Raw genomic sequence first — 16,946 nt, 5'->3', positions numbered from 1 at the left:
CCTGGCCGTCGTGAAATAATAAACTTTATTGATTTCATGATGGGAGCCACCGTTTTGTATAGAAACAGAATCAAAACAAGCTCAGCGAGTTGTAACTCAGCCGTAAGGACAGAGAAGTGAGAATTCAGGCGGCTCCTACGTGTGTTTTCCCTTTCTGGGTTTAAGAAATGGTGCCTGGGAAGGAAGGAAGAGGTTTCTCAAGGAAATTGCATACATTTGCAACCAAAGTTGGTGTAAAGAAGTGTGTGTTTTTATTTTGATTTATGGATGACATGTTTATTTGATTTTGTTTAAACAGCCAGGTTTGGTTAAGTTTATTTTTTTATTTTATTTTTTGTATCATTTTTATTGAGAAGTTTCTTTTAAAACATCAAACATAAAACATAAGACGACATACGGCAGGGGAACAGGGAAGGGAGGGCAGGGGCAGGGCAAGTGTGTCTGGATTAGGGATTGTGAGAGGGGATAGACACTAGCAATGGGGGGGGGGATTGACTTCCGATCTTTGTCACTAATCATTTATGTTCCAATTAGATAGTTCTTATCATCTTTTCTTAAGGTAATAATAATAATAATAATAATAATAATAATAATAATAATAATAATAATTTTAGTTTTATACCCCGCCCCATCTCCCCGAAGGGACTCAGGGCGGCTTACATGGGGCCAAGCCCAGATATCAGACAATATAAAAACATATCAATAAAACAAGTCAATCAACAATAAAACAAATCATAAAACAAATGAGGTCACATACAATAAATATACTGATAAAATCCCGGGTTGGCTCCAAAAAGTAATATCTCCTACCCAGAAAAGAAGAAACCAACAGAGAAGATGTGCTTGGGAGGGGGGGGGATAATTATACCATTGTATTACATTTTAAAAAGAACAAAAAATGTAATGCCTGCAAGACATTTGTGGAGGGGGAAAAATAACTAGACTTTCCTGCAATTTTTTTAATGAGGAAGAGCTTAAGGGTTAAACTATTACATATACCTCCCATTCTAAGATCCCCATGGATGCAAGTAAACCTTATATTTCGCGGATATTTGGGCCAGAAACATATCACAGAATTGCAGCGAAGAACATAGAGAGGCCTACAAACACTTTGGAGGGGAGAGTTTACTACAGTAAGTAAAACCATGCATATCAAATCTATAGATAAGGAGACTGTACTGCAATCAGTAAAATCTTCATTATGTTTACCTAAACTACAACTTCCCAGAAAATCTGAATACAACCTTGCTGGTTCCCTTCTCTGAAGTAACAAGGTAGTCTTCAAAGTTTGACCAGTCCGTGGCTCTTATAGCTCTTCCGTTGCTCTTTCTCATTCAGAAGGTAAGTTTGTCCATATCCTTTATTTCAGTCCATTTGGTCAGCCAGGCATCTTTCGATGGGGCTTTCTCACTTTTCCATTGTTTTGCGATTACCATCCTTGCTGCAGTAATAAAAAAATGTAAATAGTTTATCTGTATTTAAATCTACCTTATCTAATTCATCATATAACCCTAGCAGGAGGAGCTCAGGCGTCTTCGCAAAGTTTGTGTTTAGAATTTTATTACTTTCGTCTAACATCATCGTCCAAAATTTTGCCATCTTTCTACAACTCCACCACATAGGGTGGTACGAGCCCACTTGAGATTTACATTTCCAGCATTTATTATTAGTATTTTTATACATAAATCCTATCTTTTGGGGGGTTAGGTACCATCTATGCATTACTTTCAGCCAGTTTTCTTTCATGTCCATGGAGTACGTGTATTTAATTTTTTTTCCTCCAAATCGATTCCCACTCATGTAGGTAAATCGGACATATGAAATAACAGAATAATATAATAACGACGCAATATAATAATAATATAATATAATATGAAATAAGAACAAAATAATATAATAATGATGAAAAACAATAATAATAATATAAAATAATATAAGATCCAAATAATATAAGGATGCAAAATAATAGTAATATAATAATAATATAAAATAACAACATAATAATGCAAAATACTGTGTATTATAATAACACGAAATAACAGAATATAATAATGATGCAAAATAATAATTATAATACGCAATACGTAAGAACAAATATAAAAATGATGTAAAATAATAATATAATAATATAAAACAACAACATAATAATGCAAAATCATGTGTATAATAGTATGAAACAACAAAATTATATAGTACTAGCTGTGCCCGGCCACGCGTTGCTGTGGCGTTGTCTGGTGGTGTTAGTGAGAAATTGTTGTGGTAGTGGTGGTATTGAATGTCTGTTGTATGGTTGTCTTGATGTTGAGTATGCATTTGGTTGTTTGTGTCCTGGGAAAGTGGTGAGGGTAGAGGGGGTCTATGTCCCTGTGTAGTATTGTATAGTATTTATATGTTGTCCATGTGTTGGGAATGCTTGGATTGTGTCCTGCTGCATAGTAGAAAGGGTTGGGCTGGATGGCCCTTAGGGGTCTCTCCAAACTCTTGGATTCTATGCTTCTATTATTATTATTATTATTATTATTATTATCATCATCATCATCATTATTATGTAGAGGCTGGATGGCCATCTGTCAGGAGTGCTTGGATTGTGTCCTCCTGCATGGTAGAAGGAAGTTGATCTGGATGATCCTTAGGGGTCACTCCAAACCTTAGGATTGTATGATGATGTTATTATTATTAGTATTAGTATTGAGAGGCTGAGTGGCCATCTGTTGGGAGTGCTTGGCTTGTGTCCTGCATGGCAGAATTGGGTTGGGCTGGATGGCCTTTAGGGGTGTCTCCTAACTGTCTGATGCTATGAATCGATGTGTATTATTATTGTGCAGATATTGGATGGCCATCTGTCAGGAGTGATTGGATTGTGTCCTCCTGCATGGTAGAAGGAAGTTGAACTGGATGGCCCTCTTGTGCCTGTCCCCTGGGGTGAGTAGGTTGCTAGGAGACCAAGTGGGCAGAACTTAGCCTTGTAATTGGCAGCAATTGGATAAAAACAATTACTCCTCTCCCTCTAATTAGGACTTTATTTTTCTTTTCTTTTTGTTGTATCAACCTAGAGCCGTGGATGATGGATTGTGTTGTCACATTTCGAGGTTGGGGGGCCTGTGGTTTTGTTGTTTTGTCCGCTGCCCTGATGCCATCACTCTTTTATATATATAGATAATAATGATGTAAAATAATAATATAATATAATATGAAATATAAACAAAACGATATAAGAATGTAAAATAATAAAATATAAAATATAAAATAAAAACCAATAATATAAGGATGCAAAATAATAATAATATTATAATAATATAAAATAACATAATAATGCAAAATACTGTGAATTATAATAATATGAAATAACAGAATAATATAATAACGATACAAAATAATAATAATAATATAATAAAATATGAAATAAATATAATATAATATGAAATAAGAACAATATAATATAATATAATAATAATGCAAAATGATAATAATATAAAAACCAAATAATATAAGGATGCAAAATAATAAAAATAATATAATATAAAATAACAACATAAAAATGCAAAATGATATGTATAATAATATGAAATAATAACAACATAATAATGCAAAATACTGTGTATTATAATAATATGAAATAACAGAATAAAATAATAATGATGCCAAATAATAATATAATAAAATATGAAATAAATATAATATGAAATAAGAACAAAATAATATAATATAATAATAATGTAAAATGATAATAATATAAAAACCAAATAATATAAGGATGCAAAATAATAAAAATAAAATAATATAATATAAAATAACCACATAATGCAAAATCATGTCTATAATAATAATATGAAATAATAAAGATATAATATATTATAAACGCAATGCAACATAATATGTACGATAATAATATAATATGAAATAATAACACAATAATTTATAATATAATCTAAAGGCCTTTTCCTGCCGTTCTCCTCAGCGGCGCTTCGCTCGCCTCACTCACCCCGGCCGCCATCTTGGCTGTTCCCTTCCCCGGCCCTCACGCGCCAGGCCACGCCCCTTGCCCCGCCCCCAAGTCCCGGCAGGTCCATCACGCAACCCGTCCCTTCCGTCGCCAACCCTGACACATCCATGGACCTCATATTCAAACAACATAATCATACGTAACGATTATTAATAAGCTCGAAGACTATATATCTCTGATATTATAAAATTATTTATTTTGTATTATTGCGGCTACGATGGGAAACGCCCCCGCACTACATATCTGCCAGGACGCGCTTCGACCAATGAGGGAGCGAAGGAAGGGGAAAGGGGCGGGACCTCCCAAGCAACAACCAATGGGAGAAGAGAGCGGAGGCGGAGGGGGGAAAAGGCGGGATAGGAGGAACATAGAGGTATGAAATGAAAAGAGCGCCCCTGCAATGCGGAAATGGAACATAGAAGTATGAAAAGCAAAGAGCGCCCCGCAATGCAGAAAGTAAACATAGAGGTATGAAAAGTAAAGAGCGCCCCGCAATGCAGAAAGTGAACATAGAAGTATGATAAGTAAAGAGCGCCCCGCAATGCGGAAAAGGAACATAGAGGTATGAAAAGTAAAGAGCGCTCCCGCAATGCAGAAAGTAAACATAGAAGTATGAAAAGTAAAGAGCGCTCCTGCAATGAGGAAATGGAACATAGAGGTATGAAAAGAAGAAAAGGAACATAGCGGAGCATTTTGCCCACATCTCTTATGCAACTTTTGATTTAGCACTAATATGTGACATAATACTAATAATATAACATACTAGGGGTGTATTATAGACATTGTGGTATATTATTAATATAGTACAATCTAAGAAAAAATAATTGGTTTCCCAGAAGCATTCTCTCCTGACGTTTCGCCCACATCTCTTATGCAACTTATGATTTAGCACTAAAATGTGACATAATACTAATAATATAACATACTAGGGGTGTATTATAGACATTGTGGTATATGATTAATATAGTACAATGTAAGAAATAATAATTGGTTTCCCAGAAGCATTCTCTCCTGACGTTTCACCCACATCTCTTATGCAACTTATGATTTAGCACTAAAATGTGACATAATACTAATAATATAATATACTCGTGGTGTATTATAGACATTGTGGTATATGATTAATATAGTACAATCTAAGAAAAAATAATTGGTTTCCCAGAAGCATTCTCTCCTGACGTTTCGCCCACATCTCTTATGCAACTTATGATTTAGCACTAAAATGTGACATAATACTAATAATATAATATACTCGTGGTGTATTATAGACATTGTGGTATATGATTAATATAGTACAATCTAAGAAAAAATAATTGGTTTCCCAGAAGCATTCTCTCCTGACGTTTCGCCCACATCTCTTATGCAACTTATGATTTAGCACTGGTATGTGACATAATACTAATAATATAACATACTAGTGGTGTATTATAGATATTGTGGTATATTATTAATATAGTACAATGTAAGAAATAATAATTGGTTTCCCAGAAGCATTCTCTCCTGACGTTTCGCCCACATCTCTTATGCAACTTATGATTTAGCACTAAAATGTGACATAATACTAATAATATAATATACTCGTGGTGTATTATAGACATTGTGGTATATGATTAATATAGTACAATCTAAGAAATAATAATTGGTTTCCCAGAAGCATTCTCTCCTGACGTTTCGCCCACATCTCTTATGCAACTTTTGATTTAGCACTAAAATGTGACATAATACTAATAATATAACATACTAGGGGTGTATTATAGACATTGTGGTATATGATTAATATAGTACAATGTAAGAAATAATAATTGGTTTCCCAGAAGCATTCTCTCCTGACGTTTCACCCACATCTCTTATGCAACTTATGATTTAGCACTAAAATGTGACATAATACTAATAATATAATATACTCGTGGTGTATTATAGACATTGTGGTATATGATTAATATAGTACAATCTAAGAAAAAATAATTGGTTTCCCAGAAGCATTCTCTCCTGACGTTTCGCCCACATCTCTTATGCAACTTATGATTTAGCACTAAAATGTGACATAATACTAATAATATAATATACTCGTGGTGTATTATAGACATTGTGGTATATGATTAATATAGTACAATCTAAGAAAAAATAATTGGTTTCCCAGAAGCATTCTCTCCTGACGTTTCGCCCACATCTCTTATGCAACTTATGATTTAGCACTAAAATGTGACATAATACTAATAATATAATATACTCGTGGTGTATTATAGACATTGTGGTATATGATTAATATAGTACAATCTAAGAAAAAATAATTGGTTTCCCAGAAGCATTCTCTCCTGACGTTTCGCCCACATCTCTTATGCAACTTATGATTTAGCACTGGTATGTGACATAATACTAATAATATAACATACTAGTGGTGTATTATAGATATTGTGGTATATTATTAATATAGTACAATGTAAGAAATAATAATTGGTTTCCCAGAAGCATTCTCTCCTGACGTTTCGCCCACATCTCTTATGCAACTTATGATTTAGCACTAAAATGTGACATAATACTAATAATATAATATACTCGTGGTGTATTATAGACATTGTGGTATATGATTAATATAGTACAATCTAAGAAAAAATAATTGGTTTCCCAGAAGCATTCTCTCCTGACGTTTCGCCCACATCTCTTATGCAACTTTTGATTTAGCACTAAAATGTGACATAATACTAATAATATAACATACTAGGGGTGTATTATAGACATTGTGGTATATGATTAATATAGTACAATCTAAGAAATAATAATTGGTTTCCAGAAGCATTCTCTCCTGACGTTTCGCCCACATCTCTTATGCAACTTTTGATTTAGCACTAAAATGTGACATAATACTAATAATATAACATACTAGGGGTGTATTATAGACATTGTGGTATATGATTAATATAGTACAATCTAAGAAATAATAATTGGTTTCCCAGAAGCATTCTCTCCTGACGTTTCGCCCACATCTCTTATGCAACTTATGATTTAGCACTAAAATGTGACATAATACTAATAATATAACATACTAGGGGTGTATTATAGACATTGTGGTATATGATTAATATAGTACAATCTAAGTAATAATAATTGGTTTCCAGAAGCATTCTCTCCTGACGTTTCACCCACAATGTAATTTTATTGGTATCTATTTTTATTTCTGAAATTTCCCACCCTCGGCTTATACTGGAGTCAATGATTTCCCAGGGTTTTTTTGTGGTAAAATTAGATGCCTCGGTTTATATTCGGGTCGGCTTATATCCGGGTATATAGGGTATTTGAAGAATATTCCATGGAGAGGCCTTCGTCCTCATCCTCCTCCTCCTCATCCTCCTCCTCCGTCTCCATTGACGGCAATGCGGGGAATTTTCCAGTCCGCCTGCAATGCGCGCCTTTCACCACTGGATGGAGACAAACACACACAGCGGCTTCTTCCCATTCATTTTCTCTCCGCCTGCAATGCGCGCCTTTCACCACTGGATGGAGACAAACACACACAGCGGCTTCTTCCCATTCATTTTCTCTCCGCCTGCAATGCGCGCCTTTCACCACTGGATGGAGACAAACACACACAGCGGCTTCTTCCCATTCATTTTCTCTCCGCCTGCAATGCGCGCCTTTCACCACTGGATGGAGACAAACACACACAGCGGCTTCTTCCCATTCATTTCCTCTCCGCCTGCAATGCGCGCCTTTCACCACTGGATGGAGACAAACACACACAGCGGATTCCTGGCCATTGAATAGCCTTGCAGCATCAAAGCCTGGCTGCTTCATACCTAGGGGACTCCATTGTCGGCCAACTTGAATCCCATTGAATAGCCTTGCAGCATCAAAGCCTGGCTGCTTCATACCTAGGGGACTCCATTGTCGGCCAACTTGAATCCCATTGAATAGCCTTGCAGCATCAAAGCCTGGCTGCTTCATACCTAGGGGACTCCATTGTCGGCCAACTTGAATCCCATTGAATAGCCTTGCAGCATCAAAGCCTGGCTGCTTCATACCTAGGGGACTCCATTGTCGGCCAACTTGAATAGCCTTGCAGCATCGAAGCCTGGCTGCTTCATACCTAGGGGACTCCATTGTCGGCCAACTTGAATCCCATTGAATAGCCTTGCAGCATCAAAGCCTGGCTGCTTCATACCTAGGGGACTCCATTGTCGGCCAACTTGAATAGCCTTGCAGCATCAAAGCCTGGCTGCTTCATACCTAGGGGACTCCATTGTCGGCCAACTTGATTCCCATTGAATAGCCTTGCAGCATCAAAGCCTGGCTGCTTCATACCTAGGGGACTCCATTGTCGGCCAACTTGAATCCCATTGAATAGCCTTGCAGCATCAAAGCCTGGCTGCTTCATACCTAGGGGACTCCATTGTCGGCCAACTTGAATAGCCTTGCAGCATCTAAGCCTGGCTTCTTCATACCTAGGGGACTCCATTGTCGGCCAACTTGAATTCCCATTGAATAGCCTTGCAGCATCAAAGCCTGGCTGCTTCATACCTAGGGGACTCCATTGTCGGCCAACTTGAATCCCATTGAATAGCCTTGCAGCATCAAAGCCTGGCTGCTTCATACCTAGGGGACTCCATTGTCGGCCAACTTGAATCCCATTGAATAGCCTTGAAGCATCAAAGCCTGGCTGCTTCATACCTAGGGGACTCCATTGTCGGCCAACTTGAATCCCATTGAATAGCCTTGCAGCATCAAAGCCTGGCTGCTTCATACCTAGGGGACTCCATTGTCGGCCAACTTGAATCCCATTGAATAGCCTTGCAGCATCCAAGCCTGGCTGCTTCATACCTAGGGGACTCCATTGTCGGCCAACTTGAATCCCATTGAATAGCCTTGCAGCATCGAAGCCTGGCTGCTTCATACCTAGGGGACTCCATTGTCGGCCAACTTGAATAGCCTTGCAGCATCAAAGCCTGGCTGCTTCATACCTAGGGGACTCCATTGTCGGCCAACTTGAATCCCATTGAATAGCCTTGCAGCATCAAAGCCTGGCTGCTTCATACCTAGGGGACTCCATTGTCGGCCAACTTGAATCCCATTGAATAGCCTTGCAGCATCAAAGCCTGGCTGCTTCATACCTAGGGGACTCCATTGTCGGCCAACTTGAATCCCATTGAATAGCCTTGCAGCATCAAAGCCTGGCTGCTTCATACCTAGGGGACTCCATTGTCGGCCAACTTGAATCCCATTGAATAGCCTTGCAGCATCAAAGCCTGGCTGCTTCATACCTAGGGGACTCCATTGTCGGCCAACTTGAATCCCATTGAATAGCCTTGCAGCATCAAAGCCTGGCTGCTTCATACCTAGGGGACTCCATTGTCGGCCAACTTGAATCCCATTGAATAGCCTTGCAGCATCGAAGCCTGGCTGCTTCATACCTAGGGGACTCCATTGTCGGCCAAGTTGAATCCCATTGAATAGCCTTGCAGCATCGAAGCCTGGCTGCTTCATACCTAGGGGACTCCATTGTCGGCCAACTTGAATCCCATTGAATAGCCTTGCAGCATCAAAGCCTGGCTGCTTCATACCTAGGGGACTCCATTGTCGGCCAACTTGAATAGCCTTGCAGCATCAAAGCCTGGCTGCTTCATACCTAGGGGACTCCATTGTCGGCCAACTTGAATCCCATTGAATAGCCTTGCAGCATCAAAGCCTGGCTGCTTCATACCTAGGGGACTCCATTGTTGGCCAACTTGAATACCCTTGCAGCATCAAAGCCTGGCTGCTTCCTACCTACGGGGAATCCTCTTTATGCCACGAAGGAAACCCCACTAAGGACTACGCCACAGCAACGCGTGGCCGGGTACAGCGAGTTATATTATACGACTATATTGCAATATTATTAGTAATATTTCATATAATAAAAATATACAATTATAGTGAATTATATGTACATCCTCTGGAGGAGAGAGGGCGGTCTAGAAATAAAGTTTTGTTGTTATTATGTTATTCTTATTGGAAAACTAAGCAAGGGGGGGTTATATCTCCTAGGCTCCAATGGCATTGAGCTGTTGTAGAGTTTGTCTAGGATGGTGGGAGTTGTAGTTTGACAAGGCACCGGCACTCCTGGGCAGAAGACGGGAAAGACCTTGCAAAACCCTAACTCCCAGGATGTTATTATTAGTAGTATTACTATTGTCATGTAATTATATTTCCCAAATGGCTCAATGATCTATCAATGGGATTCCTAATGTCTTTTCTCTTTGTCGCCCTCCTGTGGACAGAAGAATATTGCACTTGCCTTGGGATTCTGAGTCTTCGCTCTCTGCTGCCATCCAATGGTCAGAGGCGGAAGTGCAGCCTCGAGCGTTGAAGGCGCCTTTGTGCTGCACTTTTCTATCTGACCATTGGATGGCAGCAGAGAGCAAAGAATCAGAGTTTCAAGGCAAGTGCAATCTTCTTCTGTCCACAGGAGGGCGACAGACAGAAAAGCCATTAGGACTTAATGTAATATTAATTGATATTTCTTTGATCCAGGGTAATCTTAAATAATATTAATATTAATAATAATAATCTTGGGAGTGAGAGGTTTGCAAGACCTGTCACGCCCTCCGCCCAAGAGTGCTGGTGCCTTATATCATTATAATAGTGTATTATTATTATATTGTAATACATTGGAATATTATCAATATTATATGTATATTATAATATTAGTACAGCACAATATAAGCATTGTAAATTATTATATTGTACTATATTACTATATTGCAATATTATTTGTAACATTACATGGAATATAAATATACAATAGTATATTATTATTATTACATTGTATTAACCCTAGGGGAGTGATGGCATATACGTTTAAATAATAAATAAATAAATATTACATCAGAATATTATTATCAATAATATATGTATATACAATATATTATAATATTAGTACAGCTCAATATAAGCATTATATATTATTGTATTGTACTATATGACTATGTTGCAGTATTACTACTAACATTACATGTAATATAAATATTTAATTATAATAGCATATTATTATTATATTGTAATACATCGGAATATTATTATCAATATTATATGTATATACAATATATTATAATATTAGTACAGCACAATATAAGCATTGTATATTATTATATTGTACTATACGACTATATTGCAATATTATTAGTAACATTACATGGAATATAAATATAAAATAGTGTATTATTATTATTATTATTATTGCATTGTATTGCATCAGAATATTATTATCAGTATTATATGTATATACAATTATAATAGCGTATTATTATTATTATATAGTAATACATTGGAATATTATTATCAGTATTTTATACATTATAACAGTACAGCACAATATAAGCATTATATATTATTATATTGTACTATATGACTATATTGCAATATTATTAGTCATATTACATGTAATATAAATATACAATAGTGTATTATTATTATTATTACATTGTATTGCATTGGAATATTATTATCAGTATTATATGTATATACATTATAATATTAGTACAGCACAAAACAAGCATTATATATTATTATATTGTACTATAGGACTATACTGCAATATTATTAGTCATATTACATGTAATAAAAATATACAATTATAATAGTGTATTATTATTATTATTATTATTAAATTGTATTGCATTGGAATATTATTATCAGTATTATATGTATATACAATTATAATAGGGTATTATTATTATATTGTAATACATCGGAATATTATTCTCAGTATTATATTACATGTATATACATTATAATATTAGTACAGCACAATATAAGCATTATATATTATTATATTGTACTATATTGCAATATTATTAGTAATATTACATGTAATAAAATTATACAATTATAAAAGTGTATTATTATTATTAAATTGTATTGCATCGGAATATTATTATCAATATTATATGTATATACATTATAATATTAGTACAGCACAATATAAGCATTATATATTATTATATTGTACTATAGGACTATATTGCAATATTATTAGGAATATTACATGTAATTTAAATATACAATAGTGTATTATTATTATTATTACATTATATTACATCAGAATATTAATATCAGTATATATATATATTATAATATTAGTACAGCACAATACAAGCATTATATATTATTATTTGTACTAAATGACTATATTGCAATATTATTAGTCATATTACATGTAATAAAAATATACAATTATAATAGTGCATTATTATTTTTATTAAATTGTATTGCATTGGAATATTATTATCAGTATTATATGTATATACAATCATAATAGTGTATTATTATTATTATATTGTAATACATAGGAATATTATTATCAGTATTATATTATAAGTATATACATTATATTAGTACAGCACAATATAAGCATTATATATTATTATTTTGTACTATAGGACTATATTGCAATATTATTAGTAATATTACATGTCATAAAATATATAATTATAATAGCGTATTATTATTATTATATTGTAATACATCAGAATATTATTATCAATATTATATGTATATACATTATAATATTAGTACAGCACAATATAAGCATTATATATTATTAGTAATATTACCTGTAATATAAATATATAATTATAATACCGTATTATTATTATTATTCTATTGTATTACATCGGAATATTATCAATATTATATGTGTATACAGTATATGATGAGTATAGTATAATATGAGTATTCTCTATTATTCTATTGTGAAATTGATACAGGAGACATGATGGACAGGTGTCTTCCTGGTCCCGCCTTCTTCCTTCTGGTCTACTTTTTTACTTTCTCAAACCTATTAGTAGAAATAATTTCTAAGCCGAAGCGCCGGCGTTGTCCGTAGACACCTCCAGGGTCATGTGGCCACTGGCACGACGGCATGGAGCGCCGTTACCTTCCCGCTGGAGCGGTACCTATTGATCTACTCACACTCTGGAGGTTGGTGCTCACCTCCATTTATTTTTTTTAAATCATTTTTATTGAAATACATAAAAATACATAAAAAAGAAGAGGCCTGGGTGAACTTGGGACTCCAACTCCCACAATGCCTAGCAGCCAGCCTACGGGTTGGGAAGAGTCCCAAACTCCGGCAGGCAGGGAGGGCGCGCAGGCCAAGGGGGTTTTCCTGCCTGGGATTCCTTCCCCGCCTTGGCCTGCAAACGTCCGGGCAGGGAAGGGAGGCAGGCGCGGCCTCACGCCCAACCCCGGCTCGGTTTGGAAGGCCACGCTCCCGGCGCCCTTCCTCCTCCTCCCGGGCCTTGGCGACGAAGCCTCGACGGACCCGGGTCACCGTGGAAACGCCGCCCCGAACGCCTCTGACCGGGCCGGGCCGCCATCTTGCCGCCCTGTGACGGAGCTTCCGGTGACGCCGAGGAGGCCGCGCAGGCGCAGAAGGGAGGGAGAGGGATGCCTGTCGTGGGCGGGACCACGTTCACTCTCATAGGGAGCAGGCCGCGCAGGCGCATAAAGGGATGCCTGCAGTGGGCGGGGCCAAGTTCACTCTCATAGGGAGCAGGCCGCACAGGCGCATAAAGGGATGCCTGTAGTGGGCGGGGTCAAGTTCGCTCTCATAGGGAGCAGGCCGCACAGGCGCATAAAGGGATGCCTGTAGTGGGCGGGCCAAGTTCCCTCGAATCGGGAGCAGGCCGCGCAGGCGCATAAAGGGATGCCTGTAGTGGGCGGGCCAAGTTCCCTCGAATCGGGAGCAGGCCGCGCAGGCGCAGGAGTGTCTGCAGTGCCTTTTCTGTTGCATGCTTGCTGCGGGGCAGAGTGCTGGGCTTGGTGGTCCCTGTGTAGACTTGCCCACGGCTGCATGGGACAGGAAAGGCCCTGCAGACTCATCCTGCCAGAGAAGTCAACCATGAACCAACCTGGACACAGAATATTTATTTATTTATTTATGACAGTATTTCTTCCCAAACCTTCTCACCCAATAAGGGGAGACTCAGGGTGGCTTACAAATAGAAAATACACATAATAAACAATTACAATGACATTTCAATTCAATTTAAAATTCAGTGACATTAAAACATTCATAAAATTATTATTATTAAGGCAAAAATTCAATGCCGTATTATACAAAGCAAAAAAAACATAACATAAAATCAATAGGAACAATCAACATATAAATACACTTTAGTGCCATGTAGGCAGAGTTAAATACTCTTTGGCACTTGCCAGAGGTACTTGGGGTGCAAGAAAATTATATATAATAAATATTATAAATAATAATAATAATACAAAATAATACTTTATTTTTATATTCCCGCTCCCATCTCCCCCAGGAGGACTCGGGGTGGCTCACATGGGAAACAAGCCCAATGTCACATGTAATAAACAGTCATACATTAAAAATATAAACAATATAAACAATTAAACCATATAACAGCATATCAGAACAGTGAGTCTGAGCATAGTACAATATATATATATATAGAGGCAAAAATTATACAGGTACTTTATTTGTAAACACAAGGTCAGGTGTATAAAATGCAGTAACATAAACTGTCCTGTAATCTAGATGTTTAATGCTGTCAAATATTTAACGTTGTGCCTTTGAATAATAACCAGAACACACTTTTTTGGGAAGAGTTTTCTTCTTGAAAGCTGACCTCGTTGGAAAGGGGTCGACCTCAGCAGCTGGGAAAAGGCAAGGCGTCCTGCTCTCCGCTCTCTCTCTGGGATCTCCGTCCGTCCGTCCGTCCGTCCGTCCTTGGCTCTTGTCCAGGAGGAGCCCCTCCCTCGGGGATTTTGGAGACATGGAACAAGGGAGAAGACAGGGGTCAGGAGGGCTGAACCCAGGGGAGCATCTCGCTTTTGGGGGGCTCTTGGGAACGACGGGAGCAAAGGCACCGCTTTACGCACGTGGCTTTTCCTCCTGCTAAGAGGAGAGGATCCCCTGTCACCAGGCATTTGTGGGGGTCCCTGGGGGGGTGGCCCTGCACGGAGACAAGGGGGGGGGTCCTGGGCCCCACGTTTGCATTCAGAAACAGGCTCCCGTGCGCCAGACCTTTGCGTGAGGAACGCGGCTGCCCCTGGGAGGGAGGGAGGGCCGTCCGTTGGCCCTGGGCGGATGGTGGGGGGCTTTCCTAGGCCGTCGGATGGGGGCAGAGCGGATGGGGGCCAAGCCCGGTACCACAGGGAGGCCTCTGGGGGCCCGGGCGGGGGGCTCCCAGCACAGGGCAGGGGCCGGGGGGCCGGGGGGGCGGAGCCCTTCTTCCCACGGGAGGCCCGGAGGCCCCCTCCCACTTGGTTCTTGCCAACAGGCAAAAACAGTCCTATTTAAAAGCCTAGCCTGCCCGGGTTAGAACTGGGTTAGTAGGGTTAGCGGTTAGTGCAGGGATTAATCTGAGCTACTACATCCCGGGGACGTTTTAAAATGCCCGTGACGTGGGCTGAGAGCGGCCCCTCGGGTCCCCAGGGGGGTGCCAAGGCCGGGCCCCCGCTCTCCCCCCAGCCGTGACCCCCTGCACGTGCAGGGAGACCCCCCCCACGACCTGCCCAGGGCAAAGGGAGGACCCGTCCGTCACCGAGTGGGGCCTCAACGCCACGCACAAGGGGAGCCGTGGGTGGTGTTCCTTGCGCAAAGGCCTAGCGCACTGCTCTTGAATGCAAAGGCCTAGGAGCCTGCTCTTTAATGCAAAGGTAGGCGTTAAATGCCTGGTTTAACATTAATGACAGGGGATCTCAGTGGGGGGGCCCTCTCCATCAGTGGGGGGCCCCTCCCCCTAGCAACAACATACTACTATAGAACATATTAATATTGTGCTAGGATAATAATAGACTCTATCGTATATTAATGTCATATTGATACTAATATGAATAAATAATATGAACATACATACTACTATATAACATAATAACATTGTGCTAGGATAATAATATACTCTATTGCAGGGGTCCCCAAACCTTTTAAACAGGGAGCCAGTTCACGATCCTTCAGACCATTGCAGGGCCAGACTATAGTTGGCCACCAAGCAATAATAATAATAATTAATAATAATAATAATAATAATTATGAGGGTTGGAAGGGTTTGGCCATTGAGTCCAATCCCTTTCTGCCTTTGTGCACCGAAAGCACAAGCAAAGCACCCCTGACAGATGGCCACCCAGCCTCAATGCTAATAATAATAATAATAATAATAATAATAAGGGTTGTGCTGTGGGGGCCGGATAAATGGCTTCGATGGGCCGCATCCCGCACACGGGCCTTAGTTTGGGGACCCCTGCTCTATTGTATATTAATGTAATATTGATACTAATATGAATAACTAATATTAACATCTAATGACTAATACTGACATCTAATAATTAAGATGCTCCTCCCCTAATAACATGCTATTCTAATTTTTATATACAGTAGAGTCTCACTTATCCAACACTCGCTTATCCAACATTCTGGATTATCCAACACATTTTTGTAGACAATGTTTTCAAGACATCATGATTTTTTGGTACTAAATTCATAAATACAGTAATTACTACATAGCATTACTGCATATTGAACTACTTTTTCTGTCAAATTTGTTGTATAACATGATGATTTGGTGCTTAATTTGTAAAATCATAAACTAATTTGATGTTTAATAGGCTTTTCCTTAATCCCTCCTTATTATCCAACATATTCGCTTATCCAACATTCTGCTGGCCCGTTTATGTTGGATAAATGAGACTCTACTGTGTGTGTATATATATATATATATATAATTTAATATATAATAATTACAACATATTGTATATACATATATTCATAATATTATATTGTAATACGATATACTAATAATACAATATAATAATATTAATTATATATTATGTTTTGCATGTAATATTACTAATAATACTACCATATATTGATATAGTACAATATAGTAATTTATTGCCAGTATTGTACTATGCTAATAATATAATATTGTATGTAAATTTAATTTTT

The 16,946-nt window shown here is 38.0% G+C and overlaps 1 long non-coding RNA gene across 6 annotated transcripts in view; it reads right to left on the bottom strand.

The window, feature by feature from the left end:
- LOC134292315 (uncharacterized) overlaps positions 1-16,946 on the bottom strand; it is a 153,016-nt gene that overhangs the window by 47,345 nt on the left and 88,725 nt on the right. For 5 of the 6 annotated variants that reach the window (XR_010000187.1, XR_010000186.1, XR_010000183.1 and 2 more), the window contains one exon: positions 1,245-1,441. This is a non-coding gene — a long non-coding RNA (uncharacterized LOC134292315). Of the gene's footprint in view, positions 1-1,244; positions 1,442-3,982; positions 4,134-16,946 lie in introns of those variants that run through there. The other variant, XR_010000185.1, reaches the window with a different exon arrangement.

Source organism: Anolis carolinensis, unplaced genomic scaffold (assembly GCF_035594765.1).
Source record: "Anolis carolinensis isolate JA03-04 unplaced genomic scaffold, rAnoCar3.1.pri scaffold_7, whole genome shotgun sequence".
NCBI lineage: Eukaryota > Metazoa > Chordata > Lepidosauria > Squamata > Dactyloidae > Anolis > Anolis carolinensis.
The sequence above is the reverse complement of the archived record's forward strand: the minus strand, read 5'-3'. Positions and strand labels throughout refer to the sequence as shown.